Source organism: Pteropus medius, unplaced genomic scaffold (assembly GCF_902729225.1).
Source record: "Pteropus medius unplaced genomic scaffold, Ma_sr-lr_union100, whole genome shotgun sequence".
NCBI lineage: Eukaryota > Metazoa > Chordata > Mammalia > Chiroptera > Pteropodidae > Pteropus > Pteropus medius.
In genome coordinates, this window is record NW_024349797.1 from 19,875,768 (window position 1) to 19,903,370 (window position 27,603).

The 27,603-nt window shown below is 47.6% G+C and overlaps 1 pseudogene; it reads right to left on the reverse strand.

The window, feature by feature from the left end:
* Positions 1 to 8,140: 8,140 nt before the first annotated feature.
* LOC120619809 (uncharacterized) lies at positions 8,141 to 8,259 on the reverse strand (annotated as a pseudogene).
* Between the last annotated feature and the right edge of the window lie 19,344 nt (positions 8,260 to 27,603).

The window sequence follows — 27,603 nt, forward strand, 5'->3', positions numbered from 1 at the left end:
GGGGCTGATTCCGGAAAACAGCCGTTTGGATAAACTCAGTGGACGCACTGCAGGAACCTTCTGAGTGTATCTAATTTCCACACCCTTGTGGACTTCTAGCCAGTTCCAGCTGGCAGCCCAGAAATCCACGTTTGGCTGCGTGCTTGCTATTCAGTGCCTAACCTTGTTCCCAGCTGTGCTCTGCGGACCTGCAAACACTGAGCGGAATTCCAGTGACGCAGACTGGGAAGTGGCATCCGGCCCCGCCACACCACGGGCACGCACGGAGCAGAGGGACAGCGCGGGAAGGAGAGGTTCGACCCCGAGCTCTGCCGCTCGCTGGCTCTTGGACCTCGGAGAACGGATTTATCTGCCCTGAGCCTCAACTTCTTACTTAAGTTACTAAGGGGAGAGAGCTACCACCCAGGACTCACAAGGACTAAGCGAGGACATGTGGTAAAAGGCAGGTTTGGGGGTTTCCATGGCATTTCTCCCACTCACGTGGTGTCTCCTTTATGTCGTTCCCGTCTCCCAGGACTGTGCGCAAAGGAACTCGTTGCTGAGATCGCCCGTTCCTGTTGCTGGCATGGGGCCAAGCCCCGCCGAGACAAACAGGCGTGTGTCGCCCAGAGGGGCTCCTGGTCTGACACCAGGAATCGATGTAGGTGCAAATGTTATCGGTGCGGTTGTCAAGGATGATGACTCTTCCAGATGAGGAGATGGACTGGCCAAAGCCAGAGACAGGGCATGGTCTCCCTGGCTGAGAAAGGCCGAGAAGTCGTCTTGGACCTAAAAGACATAATACAGGAGCTGAGCCGCTGAGTAGGCCAGACTGAGTAATGAAACAACGCGGGGTCCGCCCAAGTCCCTCAAGGACAGAAAAGTGGAACACGGAGAAAGAAAGGGCCATCCCGAGTCTGTCACGAGGAGGTGCATTGGGATCAAGTCTCGGAGAGTGAAGAGGATTTGCATTAACAGGTGGCTCGCTGGGCTTTTCCTCGAAGAGTGAAAAATAAACGATCATCAGCGGGTCTGAGAGTGATCGAGGGTCCATATCACACACTTGAAGGCACTAGGAAGCTTGGCCTTCTTTCTGGAGGACCTGTTCCTGTTCGAGGGGCGCCAAGGCAATTAACCTGTGCTGTACGCAGAAACTTGGGGCTCCCTGTAGAAGGAGCGACAAAGCTTTGAGATAGTAAGTCAGGCGACCAGACACAAGGAGATGGCTTGTGACCCGCTGCCATGTCTGGTAATAAAAGGCCTTCACTCATGTCTGACTTATGAATAGATAAAGACCCTTAAGTTTCACAGCCCTGTTGAATATAAACGGGATGAGACAACTAACATTTTAGGATATCTGCTGTCAGACATCATGATGGGTGTCTTACGAGCACCACCTCCTTTCTCTCCATTTCCTGTCTCAGATAGAGACTGGGACACAGGAGGGTCGAGAGTTGCCCCAAGCATGATAGCCAGGAAGGGACAGAGAAAGGGGCAGAACGCAGTCTGGCCTGATGCCGGGCGTGACCTGTCCCTACTTTCCCAAGCACAGCTCAGGTACTGCATAGAGCTATCTGGCCATGTCATAACCAGGGCTCTACCTGCCAAGGACAGCACACTCTCAGAAAGCTCCCTAGGGGAGCTCCGAAACCCTGAATCTTTCCTAGGTGTGCCCATTTTCTCTGAAGCATTGGCTAAGACATGCCAACCTTCCTGGGTCCCGAGGGTCAGGGTGCGTGGGGAGGACCCAGGCAAGCTTGGTAAGGCTCCGCAGTTGGGGGAGAAACAAATTCATCCGACGTGGTCACTCGGGGGCCAGGACACCTCTGCCATGGCTTCTCTCCATTGCTCTCTCTGTGTCCAAGAAGCGGACACATATCGACTGCCAATGATCTGCTCTTCTCTTTCTCTCTTGTTTGATGACTTCCTCTTACTTTCTCGACCTGCTTCTCTTAACCTTGGCATGCAGTAGAGTCTCAGTAAGAACATGGTTTCTCTCTTTCCATTTTCCTCCTCTCCAAATTTCTTTACATTTCCAAAATATACTGAAGACACTGGTGGAGAAAAATACTGTCCGGCCAGCTTCATCCTAGCCTACCAGGTAGATGGATAGATCAATAGGTAGATAAGTAGATAGATAGATAGATAGATAGATAGATAGATAGATAGATAGATAGATAGATAGATAGATATAGATAGGGTACATGCATCTCTCTCTCTCTCTCTCTCTCTCATCTATCTATCATCTGTCATCATCTATCTCTCTATCTCTCTATCTATCATCTATCATCATCTATCTATCAATCTATCTATCATCTATCTATCATCTGTCATCATCTATCTCTCTATCTCTCTATCTATCTATCTATGCATCTAGTGAAATTGGAGAGACCTGTATCCTCCAAGTATCTATCTTTGAAAGGGGAGGTGAAAATTGAGCTTCTGCCTTCTCTTTGGGTGATCCAGCCAAATTCCATAAGGTCTCCACCACTGTGAAACCCTCCAGGAAGCAAACCTCGCCGGGACCAATGAAAGTATATCCACCAGATCTTTTATTTTTACTTTCATATTTTTAAGGGCAAATTCAACACTGTTGGTGGCACCGAAAGAAACCACTGCCACCAGTTGAAAAGTTAATTATGGATTTGCCCCTCAAAGCGAAACACAAGTGTTACTGGAAGTCGAGGGATAAATTAAAACAGCTGGAGGGAGGATGATATGACACCACTGTGACGAGGCCCGCGATGTTCCGCTTCGCGTAAACATTCCTTTCATTTTATTTTTTTAAAGCTCAAGTCTGCTGTGTAAAAGCCATCGTCCCTTTCATGTGGGACAAAAGAGAATCTGGAAAGGGAATTTTCTTAAATCTCTGCATAGAAAACACAGCTTATGAGAGCCTCAAGAAAAGACATTTTGCCTTTTCTTACAGTGGGCTCCTCCTAATTGTGACTTTTAGAAACCCCTTCTGAAGTCATCATAACTATTCAATTAGCTAACTTCGTTTTTGTATGATGAAAAGATCCTCTCTCGCTGAACATACGGCAATTATTAGAAGGTCTCTAAAGTCTCTTTTTAAGCGATATGAGAGTTCTAGATAAAAATAAGATTTGATTTCTAAAAATCGTAAAATATATGTGAATGTGAGATCTATAAATACTCTATAGTCGAGGCAAAATCTCATTATAAGTAACAATTTTATTAGCATATCCATTGAGCAGAAGGCTTTATGATGTTATGTTAACAAAATTAAACTCCAGCCTTTGCATCCGACGGATCATTCTCAGCGCTAAGGACCAGGCACTGCACTTGGTGCTGAGGCTGTGAACACGCGCGTGCACGTGTGTGTGTGTGAGTACGGCGTGTGTGTGCGTGTGTGTCCGCACTTTTTTCTTCAAGAGTTCACATTGTCATGGGAAACTATTTTGCAACTAAATTCATATCATAGTAAGGCTACAATTGACGGAGAGCTCTCTGCATGAGGGTTTTGCTCCAGACGGTGCACACGTAGCATCGCGTTTAAACCACTCACCCACTCTAAGAGGTGACTCCTGTCTTCTTCACGTTAGAGGTGAAGACTGAGAGAAGAGAGGGAAGGTAAACTGTCCATGCTCAGCTAGACAGCTACTGGTTTAGGTGGGGTTAACAGTAAAGCACACAGAACGAAGCATTATGTAAATACATAAAATAATAGCTAGCTCTCTAGGTACGAAAGTCATAACATAAAAAGCCGTCGAATACGTCGTGAAGAGGAAATTCCTGAGCAGGCTGCGGGGAAGATGAGGTTGGACAGGGAAAAATATTCCAGCAAGAAGGAATGAAGAGAGGACATATAAAGATAAACATTAGAGGTTTTTTTTTTTTAAATAAAATCAACAACACCAGCAACAAAATAAGAACCTATAATCTCAGTAGTAGGTGAATGGTAGACAGTTCTTAGTCACACAGTGGACAGTGGGTCACAGAAAGTTGGACGTTAGACTAATTTGAGCACATGGAAAAGTATTTACAATGCAAAGTCGAGTGAGAAAAGTATATATGAAGTTTATATTCACTGTAATTACCATATGTAAATAAACACAAGTGCACATGAAAATTTCTAAAAGATGAATGTATTTTTTTTACTTTTTGTAAAGTTATGGGATATTTATAATTTCATTTCTTTATTCTTTTGGAATCCAAGCATTTTTTATTTTCTTTAATGGTCAGGTATTTCTTTTATAATCTGAAAAAGTCATGAAAATATGAAATCCGCAAACAATTAAGGGACCTTGTATACTTTGTCATCTTTTTCCCAGCTCTGACATGCGAGAAAGAACCTTACGCCATTCAGAAAACGTATCAGATAGCCAGAGCACAAGCTTAGGCACAGTGGATCAGCCTAACTCGCAACGAGTGCTTCCCTTAGCCCTCCAAAGCTGGGGTGCAGCTGTCTGTCTGCAGCATGTAAATTAAAGCCATCTTCGGCCTGTTAGCTCCAGTGGCTGGAGGGTGGGGTATCGATGTGACTGTGGCTTAATGATACAGGAACAGAACAAAGCCGAGAGAGGGGTGGAAGAGGCGGGAAATGCCATCGGTTCCCATGGCTGGCAGGGGACAATCACGTGACGTTGGAGGCCCACCACAGGAAGGGACTCGGGTACAGAAACGGAGCTTAACAGCGAGCTCCAGACCACCGCTCTGAGCCGGGCGATGGCCTGCACTGCTGGTGCCCTGGCCCTGCCTCTCTCTCTCTCTCTCTCTCTCTCTCATTCCACGCTTGGAGGTGGTTTCCCCCTGAAGTCACAGCCACTTACAAGCCACCTGGCTCTCCTTCTCCTCCATCCCTATTTCTACGATCCATCGGTGAGATCTGGCAACACTCTCCTTCTTTGCAGCCTCTTTTCCCCATTCCTTTCTTGCTTTTAAACAGCCACGTTCTAGCGGGCTGGCGGCTGACTCTGAGCTCGGTTTCTTTACCATTTTTCAAATTTCATGAAACCCTGTTCCCCCGCGAATACAAAGCATTCTCAAGTCATGAGTGAGAAAAACTTTCCTGAGTCTATTTTTCTAATTAAATAGAAGTCAAGTCATGCAAAGAATTGTGGCTTATCTGCGACCGGTTCATGCCCATTTTGGGACGACTACAGAGAATCGCATCCAATACCTGAAAATACACAATAGAACTGAATTTGGTATTAAACATGAAGAACGCTGGTAACTTAAAATTCAGCTTCATATTCAAAAATCACTCGAGGTTTTTGTTTTTGTTTTTGTTTTTACTGTTTTACATGTTTTGAATCAATGTTACAATGTCAGCAACACATAAAATGTGGATCTTATTCTGACACAGAGACGTGCCACTGATCAGAATTTCTGTGAAAACAGATATATATATATATATAACAAAGGGAAAACTCAATACTGTATTTCCTTTTATTTTCATGATTTTAATTAATCTGAATTCCAAACGATATTAATCATAATAGTAGCAATTTATTTTGGGTGACAATATTAAATTTCTTGGAAATTTTCAAATAGCAATCAAGGTGATCGAGGTGAAGGAAAAGAACACTATTCTATGCCTGTGTTGCGTGTTACAATTCTCAAAGTGTTTCACTATTTGTAAATTAATTTTTTCTCAAATTAAAACATGATAGGATATGAAATTCTTATGAGGTTCTTATTTAACCAAAGGGAACTTCGGTTATTAAAAAATTAGAAAAAATAGTGAGCTCAGATAATTTAATTAGGTAATTTCTAGGGCTTGCCTTTTCATAGATTCTCCAGTCATCTATCTAATCATTCTTTTTCAGCTGTGCTTATATATTTTTATGTCTCTTCTCTCTGCATATAAAAAGTAACTATAGACGCGTGCATGAATTCGAATCTGCACGTATAAAGATACCGGTACGTGATATCAAGGAAGCGAAGTCCCTGCCTTCAGAGAGCCTGAGCACACGATCCGATGGCTGTGACGACAGACGCTGCACTTGAACGTGAATGTCAACGTGCCCTTCTCCACCTCTTCCTCTGTCTCTTTTCCATATCTGCAAGCCCATGGCTATTGTCCTGGGAGGTCCTCAGGGCAATCGCATGTAGGGGACGAAGTGGATGCCCAGGTAAGGAAGCAGCTAGACAGGTGTGTTACGGAGGAAAATAAAAGACGCCCTCACAGAGAAAACATCGACGAAAATCATTATCAGTCCCTCGCATTCTTCCTTATCACGCTGTTTTTAAAACACTTTTCCAGCCATTTTTTATGCAATCAGTGGGTCACTTGGTCAGGACTGGTTGAATGAATGTCCTACGCACAGTGATTGGGGTCTGCCTCGTCCCCGCCCTGCACAGCTGCGTTCGGAGGAGAGTGATATGAAGGGGGTGTCCCCCCTCTGCTGTTCAAGGGGAGAGGAGGGGAACAGCAGGACTGGATCCGGGGCACACGACCACGCTGGCGCGGAGACTGGGGACTCCTCAGAGCCGGAGCAGGTGGGAGCCAGCGTTGTCTCGGGCCCTCTGTGCAGCCTGAAGCCGGAGGGGTGGCACTCTGAAGTTAGCTGGGCCAAAGCAGGATGCGAACATCCTTCTCACGCTCCAGACGTGTCACCCCAGACATGTCACGCTCCAGACATGTCACCCCTCGGAGAAGTGAGAAAACAGAAGCTGAGCGGGAAGATAGAACTGTGTGACTTCTATAACTAAGGACTTCCTGTACGGGGCTTGGCAGACTCTGGCCCTCAGGCCAAACCTGGCCCTCACTCTGTCTGTGTAAACAACGCTTTACTGGAACCAGGCCACTCTCATTTGTTTGCGTATTCTCTGTGGCCGCTTTCCTACTTTCAAAAGAACCCTCTGGCCTGGAATGCTGAAAATACTTCATGGGAAAAGGTGGCTGGCCAAGCCCCAAAGCGAGAGCCACCCGGCTAGGCGCCTCGGCTAGGTAGACACTTTATGTGTCAAGTTCTGAAGCGATGCTAAATCTGGTGAGTCTGACAAATAAATAAAATATGACAGACCTTCCCAGTCAAAGGCACAGAGTACAAGAAAGGAAGAAAATAATAATAAAAGGTAATCCCATCAGGTTTACAGTTTCAGCCCTGAAGCAAGCCGGATGCCTCTGAGGGCCCCTTTGAGCAGCGAGACAGCTGGGGACGGTAACCCACGGAGCTGGCAGGGCCGCGGCTGCCATCTGAGGGGCCGAGGACTCAGGAGAGCGGACGCTGGAACACACCGGCTCGGCGTCCTCGGGCCGAGGCCAGGAGCGGGCCACAGCTCTCTGAAGACGGGCCTTCACGTGTCCCTGCTTTGGGGCTCCCCAAATCCCACTTAAAACTGATGTGGGGGGAACATACTGTTAAAGAACGATTTGCAATTGAAATATGATCGATGTATTATTAATGCCAGGAGCCATTCTGGGGCCATTTTCTTTTCTCTTGTGCAGTCTGAGGGTTCTACACGAGAAAAGAAAGAGAGAGGGAGAAGGATGGGGGGAAGGTGCAAAGAAGAAAGAGGCAAAGAGGGGGCCGAACGAGAAAGTGAGGAAGGAAGAGAGAGGCTCGTTTTTTTTTGTTGTTTTTTTTTTGTTTTTTAATGTGTGTTTGCCTTCACGACTCCGAAGTTCTTGCTAATTCCATCTGTCCACAACAGAGCCCTCGACGGCGAGAAGAAGCGTTTCCATATGTGCAAATTAGCATCCAGCCTCCCTTAATCTGCGCCGCGGTCCTCTGAACTGGATGCTGAGCCCGCCTGCCAAACCCACTCACGGCATCCAAATAGAGGCGCGATCGGCCTGAGCTGCCGTGGGCCCTTCTCCCCCACAGCTCCAAGCCGGCCCTTCTCTCCTCTGTCGTTCCCACTCTGGTCTAGGGGTGTCGCTTTGCTCAACTTCCAGCAGACGTGTGGCTCCAGCAGAAAGGCCTGCGTCTCTCCCTCCAGACTCACCCGTCTCGCTGCTAAGGAGAGCAGCCTCGAGTAGGGTGACACCCAGGTCACCTGGCCCAGCGGCCACGCGTACACCCAGCTTGGCCATCAGAGGCTCCGGAGGCCGTCCCAATCTGAGAGTCTCCTCGCCCTCTGCTTAAGTCTGGCTCCGGGCTTGGCACTTTATTCCTACATTCATTTATCCGACACTCATTTATTGGATTCTTTTTTTCTTTTTTCTTTTTTTTTAAATTTTACTTTTTTACGCCTATAGCACCTGGCCTTCCTAGGTGGTCTCCCATCCAAGTACTAACCGGGCCCAACCCTGCTTAGCTTCCGAGGTCAGACGGGATCGGGCTTGCTCAGGGCGGCGTGGCCGTAGATGCATTTATTGGATTCTTATGAGATTCAAGGAAGTAGCAGAAAATGGCCGTGGGTTCTTTTCTCTCTGGAAAGAGTAGTTGGAGAACGGGCCTTCGCAAGCATGGGGTGCATGGCAGAGCAGCCGCGAGAGGAGTTTGAGGGGCAGACGCCCCTCTCAGTGTATGATTCTGGTTTCCTAGTTTTCACCTTTCGCATTTTCTCAAAATTTTGACCTGAGCTCATCCTTTTTACCCACCCCATCATGACTCCCTGGGGGGATTTTGTCTCCTTCTCCAGCTCTGAGCACCAGGAACCCATCCCCAGCACAGCCTCCTTTCGAGGTGCAGCAAAACGCTCCTATGCCTGGATGCTATTTTTCCTGCAGACCCCTTCGGAAGCCTCCACCAGTCCAACTGCTATGGAGTACAGGTGGCAAGATTGGAAGGAACAGTCCTTAAGGTCACCGAGCAGGACAGCACCGTCCCCTATCCCACTCGTTGGGAATCCTCACGCTGCTAATAAAATTGTTGTTGTTGTTGTTGTTGCAAAAATGAAGTGTCAAGGATGCATTATGGAGGAACACAGCCCCTCGCCTCTCTCTCTGTCTCTGCCCTGGCCATTCCATTTGGATCGCAGACTGTGAGGACCAAGATACACACATATATAAGTACATGCATACATACATGCATACATACGTACATACATACATATGTACGAGGCTGCTCATCTCAAATGCCTCTTGGAGAAGAAGGGGCCTCACGTGATCAGGGAGAGTCCCTCGGTGGAGGTGATGCTCTGTGTGTCCAGTCTTCCACTTCAGACGTCCTGGGGCTGTGCTTCCCAAAAGCTCATGCTTTCTCCTAACGCCATCGTCAGCTTCACCTGGATCTTCAGACAATAGGTGAGACAGGATGCTCTGATTTGTCTCCTCCAGGGTCACAGAGAATCATGGCCCCTCCGTGGACTCGTGCTCCTACACGGTAACCTTTTCTCGCCCTCCTTTGCATGGTTCCAGATTCCCTTCCGAGGGACCCCAGTCCAGCTGTGAAGAACTTCAGAGAACAATCTAGAGAATCCAGATCGTGCAGGCTGACAGGTGCAGGTGGGGCTCAGAGAGCACACTGTCTTCCTTTCTGACCCTTTATTTTATAGGAGAGGACTTCCCAAAGAGACGGATAAAATGAGATAAGCACTTAACCACAGTGAGGACTTAAACGAAATCATGTCACTTTTCAGCATATCAAAATCTGCTCTTAAAGGTGCCGAGGACAGACTGAGAAGAAAGAACAGAAAATGTGGGTGCAGGAGAGCAGCCCTCAGATTTATGGATGGCCGCCATGGGAAGAACAGTTACATTTGTTCTATTTGGCAGAAGAGAAAGTCCTAGGACCGGTAGACAGGAAGTCATGGGGAGACAGGTATGGGGACTCAATGTAAAGAATCACTCCCTGACACTCAGAACTGTCAAAATCTGAAAACAATTGCATCAGAGTGAGCTATGAGCATCAAATAATTATTGTTGTTAATACAATGGAAATCATAAGATAATTGTCATTCGTGAAGAGCTTTATAGAACAGCAATCTCTTTTCACACGATGGGACGTGTGCCTTGACCCTGACACCACCCCTGCGAGGCAGGTACGAATGTTCACCCACCTTTGACGAATGGGAAAACTGAGGCTCGCACAAGCTCTCAGGACTAACACTAAGCACAGCTCAAAGTCAGGCTGGACCTCCTCTTTCGAGCTCCATATCTGTCATTATCACAAACTCTCCAAGTCCGATGGTGGTCAAGAAGACAGAGGGAGGTAATAAGGGCGCTTTTGTGCATGACTCCAGCTTTGTATGGGGCTCAGATAGAGCAAATGAATGTCCCTCCAGAAGGCTTAGGTCCTGGCGCTTCTCAGAGAAATAGATGGTCCGTGAATGCAGAGCTCGCTCGCTCGCAGGCAAAGTGGGTGAAAGGTAGTCCTGACTTCCACACACTGACCTTTTCTGGGTTACACCAATTGACTGCACACATAGTTCCTTCTGCTGGAAGTATTCTTCTCTTCTACTTCCTATGATTCTTAGTAAGAACTAATTTAATCGTTAGACAAATATATTTAGAAAACGGTCCTAAACTCACATCAACTAGTATCTTCCAATTCTTTATTTCCGGGTGCCTCCAAATGCCCACACCTTGTAATTCTTAAGCTGATCTGCAATTTGTATTTCCTTTCCTGTATCCTTGATTAGACTACAAAGGCTTTGAGGACAGGATTTGGGTCTAATGTATCCTAAACATATCTGTATCTGGCATATTGTAGATACTAAGTAAATTTTGAATGAATGAATGAATGAAATAGATAGATGATAGATAGATAGATAGATAGATAGATAGATAGATAGATAGATAGATAGATATAGATAGATAGACCAAGCTTATCAGAAACTGCTTGCCTTAAGATACCCAAACTTTATCTCCCCCATATGCCCACAAGACTTTGGCTCCTGGTCCAAGAGAGGTACCCATACCTGGTGTTGTGGCCAGCTCAAATATGAGAAGGTCCTCTTGACTGCTAATCCTGACTTGCCTGGTGGTGCCAGGAACAAAACCACAGCCTCTTAAGCATAGCAGACTCCATATGCTAGCCCCCTAGTCTGCTAAATCACCAGCCAGCCTAAATTTGAAACATTTCTAAAGTGTTATACAATGTTGCAATAATGTTTTTACAAAACAAAGGCTGAGTTACTGGAAGCCATTTTCGACCAATCAGCATCTTATTGAAAGAGGCGCCCTGCTGGTACCATTAGTGACACAGTGTAAAAAAATATATGTATGTATCGCAGTCAAGGCTCAGCCAGGAAACATCTGCTTTGTAAGTGGGGAAGGGGTGGCGAGGGGCTGTGGGTGAAACGGGACTGGGGACGGGGCCAAGGAATGGGGGTGGAAGACAGTTTAAAGTGGAGAGGTTGAAAGCGGATCCGAGTCAAGTTAGGTTCCACTCTTGGGTCCTAGGGCCCAGCTGCACTGGGACGACATGGGAGATAAGACTTAGGTACTGGAGTCAGCAGCGTGACTGGACACCTGAGTTCACACTCAAACTGCACGGTAGTAGGATCTTCCTCAGGGCCCCGTGCTCTGGGCCCATGTTAACAGTTTTAACGTCTCGAGTAGGGAGATGACAACTTTGCTCTCGTCTGTGCCAGTCAGGCCACACTTGGCATTTCGTGTTTAATTTCGAACATTGAGCTTCACAGAGGATGTGCAGGAGAGATTCCTCTGGGAGGAGAGACGGAGATGCAGACAGCATGAAAAACCAGGGCATGTAAAGAAAAAAAATCAAGAATATAAAAGTCAACTTGAAAAGAAGATATTGACTTTGCGGAAGGGTGGGAGGAATTATCTTTAAATAGCTGAAGTGCTGTAATGGGGGGACCTGGCATGTGTTTTCCCCAAATCTGTGACTCATTCGGGGCCCTCGGTTGTTAGTTTTGCATGGAAGGATGGATAGGTGAACGAATGTAGAACACACGGACTGACCAGTGAGCGATGAATACCTGGGACCCTTGGAAAGAAAAATCACGCAGGATGTTCTCACCTTGTTGGAAGAAAGAACATTCTAACGGATCGAACTTTTAAGAGAGATCCAGACTGCCGCTGAAGTAAGGGAGTCCTCTGTCCCCAGGGATGTTTAAGCATAAAAGAACAAGGCTGCCTGTCCAAAACGCTGAACCAAGGATCCGCACGTCAAAGGCGGCGATGGCAATTAAGCTGCATGAGCTGTGTTTAAAACAGGACGCTTCTCATCGGAGCTGAAACCTTGACCACCAAGGCTTAAACGGGGAGACCACGTGTGAGTTCTGTAGACAAATTAAGGGGCAGGGTGGCTTCTGGGCTGCTGGATTTGGGGGTTCAGTAATATCTGCACACCCCACCATGCTCAGCATGGTGCTGCCACAGTTCTAGGAAGGACAAGAAGATACAGAGAAGACGGTGCAATGGGAGGGCGGATGTCCAGCCCCAAGGATTCTGAGACGTCCAGCCCCCTAAATTCTGCCTTCTCTGAAGCACACAGGGAAACAGGAACAAAGCAAAAAGTGAGGGGTTCAAGGGATGCTCATTTGTCACATAAGTACCAGCAGTTACTGCCACAACACGTTACATTTCCTTTTCATCGGGAGCCCATAATATTTTTAAATATTAATTTTCAATAGATAATTGCACTTGAGAGACATACATGCCACAAAAGTGTGTGCATCTCTCCCCACTGTTCTTGAGTTCTCTAGTTCTTTGGAGATGTTCGGAAATCGGGGGTGTGTGCATGGTGTGTGCATGGCTTGCGTGAACTGTTCTTATGCAGATGGAAATCTAACACACATGTGCATGCCTGAACCGATTTTTAATTCACTTGTCAATAGGTGGAGCTTTCCATATCAGTGTCATGTGTCCTTGTGTGAACATACATGTGTGTATATGCACACACACACATTCACATATGTATTTACATATGAAGAAATCAAGTGTATACGTATATACACATACTTGATGTGTGTACATGTGTGTAGATGTATATGTGTGTGCTTGAAGAGTTTTTTCATATATTAAATACATACAAAGAGTAAAGAAATGAAATACTTCATTTCTTCATTCTTGTCTACTATTCTAGTGTGTGTGTGCATGTGTGTGTAACTGTTTAAATGCTTTTTCATAAATGAATAATTAGGGCATTTACCATATTTTGATTCTTCACGAAGTGTCGAAGCAAGTATCTTTATACCTTTTTTTCCACACACTTTGCCATAAAAACACCGTATCAAAGTGTCTGAGAATATTTATCCAGATGGTACCCCGCCAGCACCCCTTGGATGGTTTGCATTCCTAACGGCAATGAAACGCTGTGCCCAGCTCCCCGTGCTCTGCCCACTCGCTGTTTTATTAGACTCTTTGATCTTGCCAATCTGATAGGTGAAAACTAATATCTCGTTATAGTCACAATTTGCATTTCTTCATCACGAGTAAAGTGTGCATATTTTCACATGCCCCAAAGCCATTTGTATTCCCTTCTCTTTAAACTACCTGTTCTCACCCTTTGTCTGTTTCCCTCTAAACTCACTATCATTCCTTAAATGACTAAGTTCCAAAGAAACTCACCAAGACTCTTTGTCCCATTTTTCAGACCATGAAACAATCTGGGACGTATACAAACGCGAGACGACTCACACCTCGTTTCCGTGGACTCGAGCCGGCACGAGGGAGCTCACGGGTTGTCATCTCGTCTCCACCCCAGATTCGGGCAGGGACGTGATCAGGCCACAGCCACTCCGGACCCTCACCGGAGTCTCATGGCGACTGCGATACGCCAGAGAAAAGATGAATGCGAAGGCCCCTTGCACACTCGGAAGCTCAGTGTGTGTTTCTGGGCTGAGGCGTCGCTGTCGTAAGTTATGCAGCATGGAGCATGTGTCGCTTATTTTCACTTCTTCTGGACTCATCTGTTGTTTTCCATATTTCAATAACAAAAGCCAACGGCAAGACAAAAACCTTAAATAAGGGACACGGGCTACTGAGGCCACCGCCATGGCGGGGCGGCCCACCTCTCAGATCTGGTGGGTTAAGGGCGGGATGGCGACCCAGGCCCTTTCATTCTACCCTAACCCCACCCAACCCCTGGCCTCATCCCGAAGTTTGACTCCTCAGAATCTGAGCCTCCTAAGGACACTGTTCAAAGTCCACCAACTCACAGCCTCGGAGGGCCCACGTTCCCTGAATACCCAGTCCTCAGTGGGCAGAGGTGGTTCTGAGCCAAGCAACCAACAATGGCCTGAGTCTCAAACCATTTCGGGACTTATGAATTATTAACAAGACCTCTGTTTGTAATGCTGAGCTCTCGCTTCCTCCAAATTAAATTACTGAGGAATATATTTGATTATAAACATACTTAGTGAATGTTTTCATTGTTGCTTTCTGTAGCTTCCTTTGTACTAAAGTGTTACAATGTCAAAAAGTCAACCGCAAACATCTACAGCCTGCCGTGGAAAACCATTTAAGGCAAACGCTGGGCAAATTAAGTAATCAGAAATGAAAACCGCTTTAGGACAATAGTGAATATAATTTGTCATCTCTCAGAAAAAAAAGTGTGTGGCGGGGGGGACACGTCTTCCAGCAGCTCAGCGTTTCTGGAAAGAGAGTCCAAGTCCATGTACAACTCAGGGTCCACGGCGTCCCCTTGTTCTCGTGTGACCTTGCCTCGAGGAAGGGGGTGATCCCTCGAGCCCTTCTCTTATCTGCGAAGTGGAGTAATAAGTCTGTCCTAGCTACTCCAGAAAGCCTCCAAGAAAAGCAGTTTTATCAAGTGTAAATGGTTTCCAGATGTAAATGCTAATTATGATTTTACCAAAAGTAAACGACAAAAACGCTGTAAAGATGCAATCGACCAAACGTTTAGTCGACGAAGCTGGCCCGTGTGAGGCGATGTGGTAACAAGGACTCGGGCTAAGGGCTTTGTAGGTTCTGTGGGTGCACATTGCACGGCCCTGTCTTCTCGGACCTGCAGTCCCATGAGGAGCAGACCCTCAGAACGATAGCTGGGGTTCAGCTGGGGAAGTCTAGCGCTGTAGGTACAAACCAGGCTTTCTGAGCGGAGATGGAGGTGATATGTTTATGCTGAGGAAGGAAAGGGGTGTCAGGGCAGAGGCCCACTGCAGGTCTGATAAAGAAAGGAAGGTGAAACCTCTAGAGGGATTGGGAAGACAGGAAGGATACTCTGAGCACGGGGAGAGCGACCAGTGTGTGCACTGGCCCTGGGGTCCGAGAGAGCTGAGTGCAAGCCCAGCGCACCTGTGCCATGTAAGCCTGGAGTGGAAAGAGCCAAGAGGGGAAAGGTGACCGGGAGCTGACTGCGATGACCTTCGATGTCACCTGTAAGTTGGGGTTTTCTTCTGTCGCCGATGGGACCCCTTGGGATGTTCAGGTAACAGGCCGTCATCACAGCCCCATCTTTTGGAAAGATAACTCGCTGATGACTCAACGCAGTGAGATGGAGGGAGAGTGGCTTTGGGAGCCCGAGGTTCCTGAGTTGAACTCCGGCCCTGCGCCCCGGCTGGAGAGCTTCACCGCCCTGTACCCCACGTTCCCTGTCTGTGTGCCCCTCCTCTGACTTGCGAGCACCGACGAGACCACGCAGGTCAGGCTCGCCCTGTGCCTCCCGCAGAAAGAAAAGACCGTCCGCTCTCGTCTTGGTCTCCCTGTGGAAAGGCTGGTCTGGCATTCCCCACTCAGTATGGGAGAAATAACCTACGAACAGACAGGAATAGGGTGATCTCGTGTGACTACGCGCAAGTCATGTGTACCCTCTCGGCCTCAGTTTCTTCAGAAATAAACTGAGAGGTTCGAGCGGACCCATTCGAAGCCCTTATCTAGCTTTAACTGCCCCTCACATTAGCAGAGAGACATGTGGGAGGCAGAGTTTGTTTAATGGGACCAGCGTCCAGGGGCCCTTCTAAGACCATAGCATGACAAATGGTGTTTAATTCAGGCTACAAAGGCACCAGATGCAGACTTTAATGAAAAGAAAATGGCGTCCCCATATCATTACAAATTAAGTCCATCTATCTGCACAGCTTGCGGTGCTGAAGTCATAGTTTGAAACTCAGCAACTCTTATGGTTAACACATGCTGTTTTCCTCATTTTTTTTTCCTGCAACAAACATTTACTGAGCACCTACTAATGCCAAGGACCATCCTAATCCCTGGGGAAGCCGAGATGACAGAGGTCATCTGTTATCGCACGTCAGCCATCCTCCCCGACATCGTCAGAACCCCTGAAGGGCACTGGCTGTGTTTTCCAGCCTCTGCTGCCAGGGTTCCAGTATGGCGACTGGCGGACCGCGGGGCAGTCGACGGCATCACGCTGGTGGCAGCTCGTATGGCGGCAGTGTCCTTGCTGTGGCTGCCACTGCTGCAGGTAGAGGTGACGCCGGTTTGGGTGGTAGCAGCGTTTCTGGTGCCGACACTGGTCCTAGAACTGCAGATGGAGACGCCAGTCGTGGGGGCCGGGATTGAAATTTTAACCGGGAGAATGACGTTCTTGTTATTGTTGTCAGCACCACTGCTTTCTAAATAATTGTGTGTGCTTTTTTTTCCTGCAAAAGAATGCATATGCCTTATAACATCGTATGAAATACTAGCCCCGAGAAGGTGAAAATCACCCATAATTCCACTACCAAGATTTTGATAGTGCGATTAGAATGTCATACCATTATGAAGCTTTTGATACACATGCTTTTAAATGTGCACATGCATTTTAGAGAATATATCATTTTATAACCTGTCTTTTTTTTTTTTTTTGGTCCATCAAAAGCATCACTTCCTTTCCAAAAAGCAAAAATAAAAATCACAGGCATCGTTCCTTTTGAGTAAATAATTTCTAGCTCTATTCTTACAGACGTCATATCATCCCATTGTCGGACACTATGATCCTTACTCTGCCAGTTCCTGAGCGTCTGCTCTCTAAATTAGAGCAAAGGCCATGGACTTGAGGAGAGTAGGACAGAGTTTCAAGGTCAGACTCCACGCGGAGGTGGGTGACATTGAAACAGGTTCCTGTATCCCTCACAGAGGCTCACTTTCCTCTCCTGTGAAGTGAGGGTCGGAATGCCTACCTCTAAAGGCATCTTGAGGCTTAAATATAATGTGACATGTAAAGCGTCCAGGCCAGTGACGCGGACTCAGCAGGCACTCGGGTAGCCCTGTGTGCTCATTCCCACCGCACCCTGGGTCACTTTTGCTTCAACATCATCCGCTTAGAAACCTGGGCGACTTCATGGAATGGGTTCTTCCAGATCAGGAATAGAAATGCTGAGTGGACCAGGAAGGTCACATCTTTCCACGGTTACTTTCTCGCTCCCTTTCTCTGCCTCCGTCTCTCCCTCTGTCCCTGTCCCTCTATCTCTTCTGTGCCCTGCATAGCTGTGGGGACCAGAGTACCATTTCTCTCTGCCATCAGTGATGTGGAAGCTGGGGGGTGGGGAGGAGCGCCTAGTCCTGGGGTCAGAGGAAAAGGGGAGATGTGTTTCTGCCTTACCTGGTGTGATGAGTTGAGACTCAGAATGCATTTTTGTCTTTTCCCCCAGGGAACCACATTGTGAGTGACAGCTAAGTTCCCAGGCTAGCCTTTCAAAGCTGTTCCCATCCACGAAGTCCCTGGTGTGTAAAGTAAACAAGAATGTTTAGTTTAATCTAACAAGTGCCAAAGCCAGGTGGATTACAAAACAGAATCAAAACAGAACACGTTCACCCTGATAGGTGACTCTGGTGCTGTGGAATTCACATCACTACAGAAAAACGTCCAAGGTGAGGGAGAAAGCTGAATAGAGGGGTGACTTTATGGTAGGGAAGCTTCCGAGATACAATCGTGTCCGGTAACTATTTAAAGTGATGAGGGGACAGTCCAGGCAGGTTTAGGGAGGAAGGGTTTTCGGGCAGGTACCGAATCAACAAGTATGGCAGACACGGAAGGGTCCCGAGAACGAAGAGGAAGCCGAGCGGGGAAGGAAACGTGTGTCTCTGGAGGATGCGACAGAGCAGAGATGAGGGGACCGTGAGGCGAGCCCGTGCAGCTTCGGGCTCGCTGCAGCGCCTCTGAGCATTTCATTCTGGAAGCATGCTTCCCGAAGATGGTCTGCAGACCGTTCGCACCTACGAGAACAGATCCAGCCGCCCAGCCTCCCGCGTCCATCCCCGCGTGCAGGTCTGAGGACGCTGCATTTTCAAACTGTCACCGTTCTCGCCTACACTAAAATGATGGACCCGCCTTCCGAACAACAGTGAGCTTCCAACGGCCATCAGGCGATGGCATCGCAGAGTGGGTGACGATTTACAGTAATTCAGTTCAAGCTCATTTACGCCGCAGAACAATCTTTCAAGAATCTTCTGGACTATACACAGAGCAAGGCTTGGGGGTTAAGACTTGCATTTAAACATTTTTTGTTCTCATATCAACCTACTAAGGTGGGAATTCTAACTTCCATCTTACAAATGCAGAAACCTGGGTCAAGGTTACAGAGTAGGGTCAAGGCTGAAGGTTTGTAAGGACAAAAGTCTGAGTTCATGAGCCCACGGTCCGTGCTCTTACACATGGGCTGGTCTGGGTGTCCAAACAAAGGCATTTTGTGAACTGAGGACACCGAGGTGAGTCGACTTGCAAAGGTCACACAGTAACTCGCTGGCAGACGCAGGACTGGACTGCCCCTCCTGCTGCTCGCTGCCCTCTGCTTCCCCCTTTCCACGGCTGCTCCGCTTCAGCGTCTACCTGAGCCCCTCCTTCGAGAAGGGGTGACGTCCCTCCTCCCGCCACTGCTTTCTGGCTCAGTGGCCACATCCCTGGTGACAACAGCAGCTCATCACTGTTGGCCCCGCCCCCTCACCCCAGACAGCGGCGGGGGGTGCAGAAGACAACCGCGGATTACATGGTCCCCGTCATTCTCGCCTTTGATGGGTGTCTTGAGTTTCAGGATGAGAGAAGAATCTTTGAGCAGATCTGGATACATGAACGTGGTTAACTGTAAACCCCACGTATGCTCGTAAAATGTACTGCTGGAAGATGTTTTGGTTGGCACTTGGAACTCCGCAGGCAAAACCAAGAAACAGTTTAATTCAATTACAAGTAGAGAAAGTTAAAAAAAAAACAAAAAAACAAAAAACCTCTGAAATGCAGTTTACTTCTTCCAGACGTCCACAGAAAGAAGAAAAGCATCATGATGGTGTGGCTTTGTCAGACCCATGAGGGACTCCTCACCCAGTGCCGTTCGATTTCTGCTTCCCATGTGTGAGAAGCCACCTTCTAAACTATGAGGTTAATAATGCAAGTTTTCGATTTGGTTAAATATGCCCATTCAGCTCCACCAACTGACCAGGCCGTCAGGAAAACATGGTACATTTTAATAAACTCGATATTTAGCCAAATACAGCAAAATCCCATAAAAATATTTCTTCCAGAGGGTGGCAAATGACAAGGCGTTAGATGGGGAATACCATGTGTGTGACCACCCGACCACGTCTGGAGATGGTAAGCGTCATAGTTCAAAGCGGACGCCGACATGGGAGCCCTTTACATGAGAAGGACAAGGAAACTTCCACACGTGGGTGATGAGGCCGTCAAACGGACGCTGCTAATACGCCCCTTCTACATGCCTGTGACTGTCCCAACCACCCCGTTGGCTCCAAAGGGCAGTCACGACGGTTGGACGTGAGTGTGGGGACCAGGTCAGGGTGCCCAGTGGCTGGGCACCCAGTGCTCATCTGGCCATTTATTAAGTCTCATCCACACTGGTTAAGTCATTTGAAATCCCAGAGTGTCCTTGGCTGATCATGTAAAGGGGCTTAAAATAACTCAGTTTCTGGAAACAGGCGTCCCCAGGTGCTCTTTATCCCTTTACCCCCCCAAATCAGATTGTCTGGCATTTACTGAAAACACCTTTATGTAAACAGTGAGACACATCTGAGAGGAAGCTCCTTTATTTCTCAGTCCAGGGGCAGTTAGGGCTCACAAAGGTCACGTGTGGTCATGGAAGTTGGCTCTGCAATGTATGCTAGTCCTCCTAAAGAAGAACCGTTTTCATCAGAAGGGAAGGGGTTCAAAAATACGGCTTCTAGAAAGATCGTCCAGGCACCGATGGCAGGCACAAACTACGTCTACGAACTTGGCGTGGGCTCACCCTGGCAGCCATCCTGCAGACTTCTAGGCTTAGAGATCTTTCGGTCCTGATCCCCGGGTTACTGGGGAACCTGCCACCAAGCGGCCTGGAGTTGGCCAATGCCACCACCAGAACATACGGCACCTCCTGCATGCAGCTTCACCGACCTCTCAGATGCCACGGTCACGTGTCCTCCTGGCCTCCGTGCTCACACACATTTGCTAGGTTCAGGGTGAGCCTAAGACACACTTCTGCTCTGACACCGCTCCTGGTACCCAGCCCGCATGGGGAAAGGAAGCAGGTCCCACTCCCCGAATCATCAGATGCAGCTGCTGTTTATCAAAAGGAACTGTGAACGGTTTAGTGCCTAAAAGGTCTTGGTGCCACGTGCAACAACTCAGTGCTATGCTACCCGCTGCCACCAAGTCCAGGCTCCGAAACCCATCTCCAATCCACCGTTCCTTGCTCGATAAAGACCAAATGAAGTTCATGACCTCTTGGTTTGACATTTATTCAGGAGCATCCTGGGATTTGGAAGGACTCAGTGGTTCTCAGCTGGGGATGACTTTGCTCCCCCGGGTGCATTCTGCAATGTCTATGGCCAATTCTGGTTGTCACGACTCAGGAGGCATGCAGTGGGTGGAAGCCAAGGATGCTGTAACGCACCCTGCCGTGAGCAGGATGGCCCACGGCCGAAAAACATCCAGCCCCGAATGCTCACATAGCCACCTGTGAGAAACCCAGGTCTAAATAGACAACTATTTTTGTCAAAAAGCTTGAAAATTATTTTATCAAACCAACGAAAATTTAGAATTCATACAAAAATTGAACCAATGTGATTCATTTTCTTTCTCTGTATGTTATACCTTCTCTATTATAGAACATATATATATATGCTATAATTATATATAATATTAAAAAGTGTTTTATATGTAATTAGTGATATTATTATGATGTAATTATCTGTCATAATTATATAAATAATAATAAAATGACACCATGCGGTATAATGATTATATATCCAGTTAAACAGAATACGAAGGCATGGACAGTAGCACGGTGTGCTACAAACGGAAAGCTGAGATGCGCAGGTTATGAGCAACTCTGCTGTTCGCTCCGGATATCCAATAACCTGCAGGAAAACACCTGGACCCCACCCCTGACCTGCCGAATGGAATCACTGGAGCTGGAAGCCAGGATTCTGCAGAAATTCTCTAGTAGTTTGTTTTTGGCCCTAGCCCTTCAGAAAGAAAACCTTTGCACGCCTGTAATCACGGGTGACGCCAGACTCAGCTGTGAGCAGGGAAGATCCATTGGTGAGACGTGCGGACAGGGTTGCCGAGGGAGTGCCCCAGTCACCAAGGCCAGGCAGCATGACCCTCGTGTTCCAACGAGGACCTGCTCCGGTGCCATGCCTTCTGCTCGGCCACAAAGTCTCCCAACTGAAGGGCCGTGAGGGCTGGTTCTGTCCCTCGCCCCCGTACGGCCACTGTCCCCTGAGAATAGGGAACAGAGCTGACCCCAAGTAAGTATTTATCCGCGGAAAGTCAGTCGTATCAGGTTTTAGATGGAGGATGGGTCCAGCAGTCAACTCTCTCACTTCTGACTAGAGTGCAAAAACCAAATCAATTACTCATAAACATTTGTGATGAGATTAATTTAATTTTTTTCCTTAAACAAAGAGGGTAAATTAAAAGAATCAGCTTGCTCCTTCCCACACTGTAGTGACAAGATTAAAAATTAAATTTATACATATTTCATTTCTACATAATAAAGCCTTTTTGCAAAAAAGGAAAAAAAAAAAAACATACCACGGTTCCTCTAATTAAATCAAAGAAAATTGCCTGCAGCGATGTTACAGTATTACAATGAAGGCTCTGCCAAAACCAGCCCTCGGAAGTGTTAAACACCACGCCGGGTTTAAACACCAAATCAGGTTTTGGGGTGTGTGTGTGGGTGAATTTGGGGACCGCTTCAGGAAAATGTGGCGCATCTTCCTGCCTCAGCACACAAGGGTGGGAGGAGGATTCGTCTCCAGGAGTCACTGACACCCTGCAGACAGCAACGAGATCGAATTTTGGTTAAAACAAAACAAAACAAAACAAAAATTTGGCCTGCATCTTGGGAGAAAACAACAGATCAAGCGTGTTCTCCCTTCTTTTCATCTCCCCAGTACTGAAGCCATTTAAATTCAGGGACTTTAGATAAAATCCTGAAGTAAGATGGTCTCTCCGAGTCTGCAAAGATGGCCTTAGATCACCTTGCTCGTGTGCATGTGGCCGGTGTGCGATCCCAGCTTTGCCAAGCTCTACGACCTCCAGTCAGAGCTAGAAACGTCTCGCAACCCCTCGTGCACTCAGCCTGAGATCTGTTCAGAGCTAGTTCTGGGCCCCCTGATGGAGACTTTGCAGGCCGGTGGAAGTGGCCACGGATCCAACAGGGACAAAGGAGCCTGCTGTGTGGCCCCTGCCTTCCTGTGCATGACGCAGTCTTCAGGAAGTTCCCGGTTCAGCTTCCGATGACGTCCAGCAGGGCTGAGGTCTCATTCTTGGAAATCGGGCCTTGGAACCGAGAGAGGCTCGCACAGGCTTGCCTGGGTCCTGGTGGGGTGCATCACTCACGCCTTCTTCGAGGTTGAAGCAACGTTCCATGACAGGTGCTGAGCACATGTGTACTGAATAGACGTTTCTTTCGGCAGCAGCTTGGCGAGCAGTGTCAAGGCCCGGCGGTCTGTGCGGTCCCTGCGTCCCTGGGGGCGGGCAGGAGTCTGAGCCAGAGGACTGTGTTTACTCAGTTCGCCATCAGTCATAAGAGGGAGCAACCACCACTGGGCTTTGCAGAGTTGCTAAGTATGTTCTTCAAGCACCTTGTCATCGATCCTGGCGACATCCCTGTGGATGTGCAAAAAGTCCACAACCATTTACCTGAAACCTCTGAAAGCCAGGTGTTCGCTCGTACGTTTGGCACCAACTAACGTTGCCGAACTGGAAAATGCAGTTATTCATGATCTTTACCTAACTCGCAGAATGGAAATCCACACAGGTTCGGGTGCAGAAACATCAGTGAGCTTCGTTACAGGGTGCCCGCCCAGACCCTCGGAGGGTGGCCCATCACGTACCGCATATGCCCAGGTCACCTGTAACGGTTGTCGCTGGCTGCGTAACGAAGCAGCCCACAACTTAGAGATTGAAACGGTGCATCTGTGAGCCTCCAGTGTCCCCCGGCCAAGAGTCTGAGCATGGCTTAGCTGGGTGGATCTTCTGCTCAGCGGCTCTTACGGTCCTGTGGTCAAAGTGTCAACCCAGGGTTTCTCACGAGGCAGCAATAAAGTTGTCAGTGGGGCCACAGTCGTTTCTAGGTTTGCCCAGGACAGGATCCTCTGCCAGATTACAATGTAATTGGTCCCAGGATTCAGTTCTTCTCGGGATGCTGGACTGAGGGCCTGTTACCTACTGGCTGTTGACCAGCTCTGTCCCAGATGGCTCCTCCAGGAGTACCAGTAAGATGCAAGTTACAGTCATTTATACCCTCACCTCAGAATTGACATCCCATATGCGTTCATTAGATGAGAGTGGTAGGCCCTGCCACGGTCAATGGGAGGGGACCTCACAAGGATATGTATGCCAGGGGGTGGAGTCTCTGGGAGACTTGTCAACAATTTGCTGACCACATTGCCCTTCAAATTATGAGTCCCCTCAGGCCCTAAGGGATCTGCATTATCACCCCCTTTATAAGGGGGGAAATGAGTTCTGAGCAGGCAATACTATTCTAGGTCTTACAGCTGACGAGGAGTGAGTAAACCCTTGAACTTGAGTCCTCCCAGGCTCACCTTTTCCTCTTCTCATGCGACACACTTCTAACTCCATCCTCAGAGCAGTTAAAGCTAGTCTAGTGGAAAATGACATTCTCTGGGGTCCCCGTAAACCTCGGCTTCACTCTAGAGTCCATCACTCAGCAGCTGCGTGACTCGGGACTCTGAGCTTCCATCTCCTCATTTATAAGATAAAGATACTGCGTCTCGGCTACTGGTGCTGCCGAGACGGGGACACGGGCATAAATCCAGAAAGGGGCACGGCGCGTACCCGCGCCCAGCAGGGGCCAGCGAGAGGAAGCTCTGTCACCTGTGCGATGCCCCTAACCTTTTGTTCCCTTCTGCTCCCTGCAACAGTCTTGAGACAGACGGGGGGATCATGGTCACCTCGTCTCACAGGTGGGGAGAATTGGATATTCTCAGAGGATATTAAGTGATTGTCACGACTCACCTAACTCGTGACAGCCACTCCTTGTCGTTATTTTATGATTCTGGTTATGAGTTTATTTATCGTCTCCATGACTAGAAAATGGGCCCCATGAGAGAAGGGTCCTCATGGTCCTTTCACTGCTCCACCCCCGCACCCCGTTCTTTCCTTACCTGCACAGAGCGACCGCTCGGCAAACCTTTATTTGACAAATCACGTTGTTTCTTTATTTCGTTTTGTCCGGTTCCACAGCCATGGAGATCAGAGCCATTGGAGGTTCCCGGGCAACCTGCCCCGTGCCAGGAGGTCCAGGTGTGGAGGGGATGTGCCGGCCACTCTTGGTCTGGGGAGGCGGGGCAGCCACTTGGTTCTACCACCTGCTAACTATAACTGACTGAGGCAAAGCATTTACCTCTGGGGGCTTCAGCTTCCTTGTCATTAAAAACAGAGTGGGTGACCCCTCCCCACATCACAGGCTGTGGGCGGAAACCAATGGCTTGGGGAACACAGAAGCGTTCACCCCGCTGTCCACAATTCAAGTCTGGGCTGCCTAAGAGAGGGGCAGCACGGTGCCACAGGTAAGGGCGTGGGCTTTATGAGTTCAAACCCCTGTCCTGCTCCTGGGACAGTGTTAACTTAGGAAAATTATTTAACCTACCTGAGCCTCAGTTTCTTCATCTGTAAAATGGAGGTGTCGCCAGCACCTGCCAGAGCTGTCATGAGGATCCGTGATCACAAAGTTAAAAAAGCCATTGGGACGTGCCTGGCTTATGATGACCAGTTTAGAAGTGGTCCTTGTCAGAGGATGACATTGGCCCCTTGGTGACATTGAGTCGAACCCACAGCATGTGTCTGAGGTGTGCAAGGGGGGCCCTACACTGGACCGTTTACTCAGTGCCCTGGGCCACTTATATAATATCTTACAGCCTCAGTGTCGCCATGTAAAAATAATAATGAATAAATTTTCCCAAAGAATGATGTCCCTGAGACAAGGTGAGGGGCACACCCCACTAGTGCCTGAGCTCAGGCCCAGATGAAGATGACATTTCCCATCCTCCTTTGTAGTTAAACGGAGCCACGCCCCTGAGTCTCCACAAACAGGATATGGGCAGAAGTGCCCTTTCTGTCTCTGTCTTTCTCACTGTTCTCTCTCCTTCTTCAGAAACCATGGATTCCAGAACCCAGAAAAAAGCAATCTGGGTTCCCGAGTCGCCACATGGAAAATGGCTATCAAGAAAGGCCATCCAACACATAATAGACTATGGCATGTCCAAGGAACAATTCTAGAAGAGATTAATTCTAAAATAGTCATTGAGCATTTTTATATATGGGATGAAGAGATGAATCCAACACTAAATCTTCTCAAAAATAATAACAGCTAAACTCTGAGGGCTTATGTGGCAGACACTGGGCTAAGTGCTTTTCTTGCATTATCTAAATACTCTATTTTAATGTGTTGAAGTTGATACTGTTGGCATCTTCAGCTTATGGGTAAAAAGGTTAAAAAGTTTCATGGGCTTTGCTGAGGTCCCAAAGATACTAAGTAGCAGAGCCTAAACTTCAAACTGGGCATTATGATTCTAATTCTATGTATGTGTTTAACCACTTTGCTAGCCTGGTCTTCCTTCCTTAAAGGCGTCCAGGATCTATTGGTAGAAATGTTCCATGAGGACAGACAGCCATGTCATAAAACAGTATGTCTTGAATGCCACAGGAGAGAGCAGATAAACTGCTTTCCAGAGGAGGGATTTGGAGGAGGGCAGAGTAACTTCCAGCTAGGAATCAAGGAGGTCTTCCTGGTGGATGTAGCATCACCTCCGTAAATCTAGAATATCACATCCTGAACACCCGAATTCTGCAGCAGTATCCCCCAACTTCACCTATGCTCTCCTCCATCATTATGGCTCTTCCCCCTCCTTCCTCCACCCACTTCCCAGTCTTACTCACCTTGTTCGTCCAGCTGAGATTTGTATCTTCTGGGAAGCTTCTCGAAGAAAACACAAGACTTTTTACACAGAGGGAGGTCCATGGGTTTTGAAACATAATAGAAACCGCAGCTATACATCTGGAAGTGTGTGTCCACAGCCTATAGAAATATCTCAGAGCAGTAGGGTGTAGGGGGCCAACGGGCTGGGCCTTGGAGGACCAACCATGAAGAAAGACCTAAAGGATTCTCTTGGCAATGAAGAGAAAAAATAAATCAATCAACAAAGGTCCAGACACACTGATGTGAGCATGCCATCAATGATAGCTTGTTCCTGGAAGAGCTGGGAACGAGGCCTGGCGAAGTTGCCCTCAGCCCCATGAGTGAGGGTATGGGCATCCACTGGGATTTCCACCGTACACTGCATGTCACCTCCCTTATGAAACACTTTGTGGGAAGTTACACTGGAAAGTCTTTAAATTCTTATCTGGGTGACCTACTATGTTATAAACTCTGAGATCAGGACCAGGAGCATATATTTTGGTCAAGCTCTGTAGGTGAGTCTTAGGTCTCCTATGAGACAATAAAGTCTGTTCTAGAATCAGCTACATTCAGGAGGATGGGCATGGGATATTGAGGCCCTAGCTCCCTGAACAGAGGTGTCTCGGGTGCATGGACCCAGATACGGTAGCAGTGGATCTCGACGCAATACACATCTGATGGAGAGCTGGGGGCCCACATTCAATTCAGAAGCAAGGAAATATGTGAGATGAGACATCAGGATAGCTGGTCTTACTGCTTTTCTTGAGATTAAAGGGCTTGGTGATTTGGGATCGTGTTCTGCCCCTATTGGGCCTCAATTTCCCACACATATACTGAAGGGATAGATTAAGGATTTCTAAGGGCTCCCTCAACTCTGAAAAGTCTGAGCTGCTACGGTTCATTCTTATGAAAGACTTCAACGTTAGGTTTGATCTGAGCTGCCAATTAAGTGTCATGTCACACATACATCTAAGGTCGCTGTGTTGACCCAGACGGCGGAAAACATCAGCTTTGTCTATGATAAAGGTCTAACAGTTAATTGTGAGTCTCCTCACTCCCCTGGGTCTTTTTCTTTCATATCCATGTGAACTTGAAATTCCCCTCTGTCATTCCTTAAAAACTGCATGTATTCTTTAGGGAGATTTTTCTTTCTCTCACTCTTTAATCTACCCTGCTTATAAGCAAATGTTGATTTTTATCATTCAATTTCTTCCATTTTTTCTCTCCTTTATTCCTTCCCATTATTCTGATAGAAACTTAAGTGTCTCACTCCATGACCGTCTCTGAGCTGTTCAAGCTGAAAAACTTGAGTTATTCCTGTCTTTTATCTCAAACACCAAAAATACTTTTTTGGAAAATTCTGATAGCCCTACATCAAAAAATATATCCCAAATCTAAGCTCTCCTCACCAATTCCAACACTATCACTCTCGCTAATAGTGCTCCAATATAGCTATCCCTGTTTGTCCCTGGCCCCTACTGT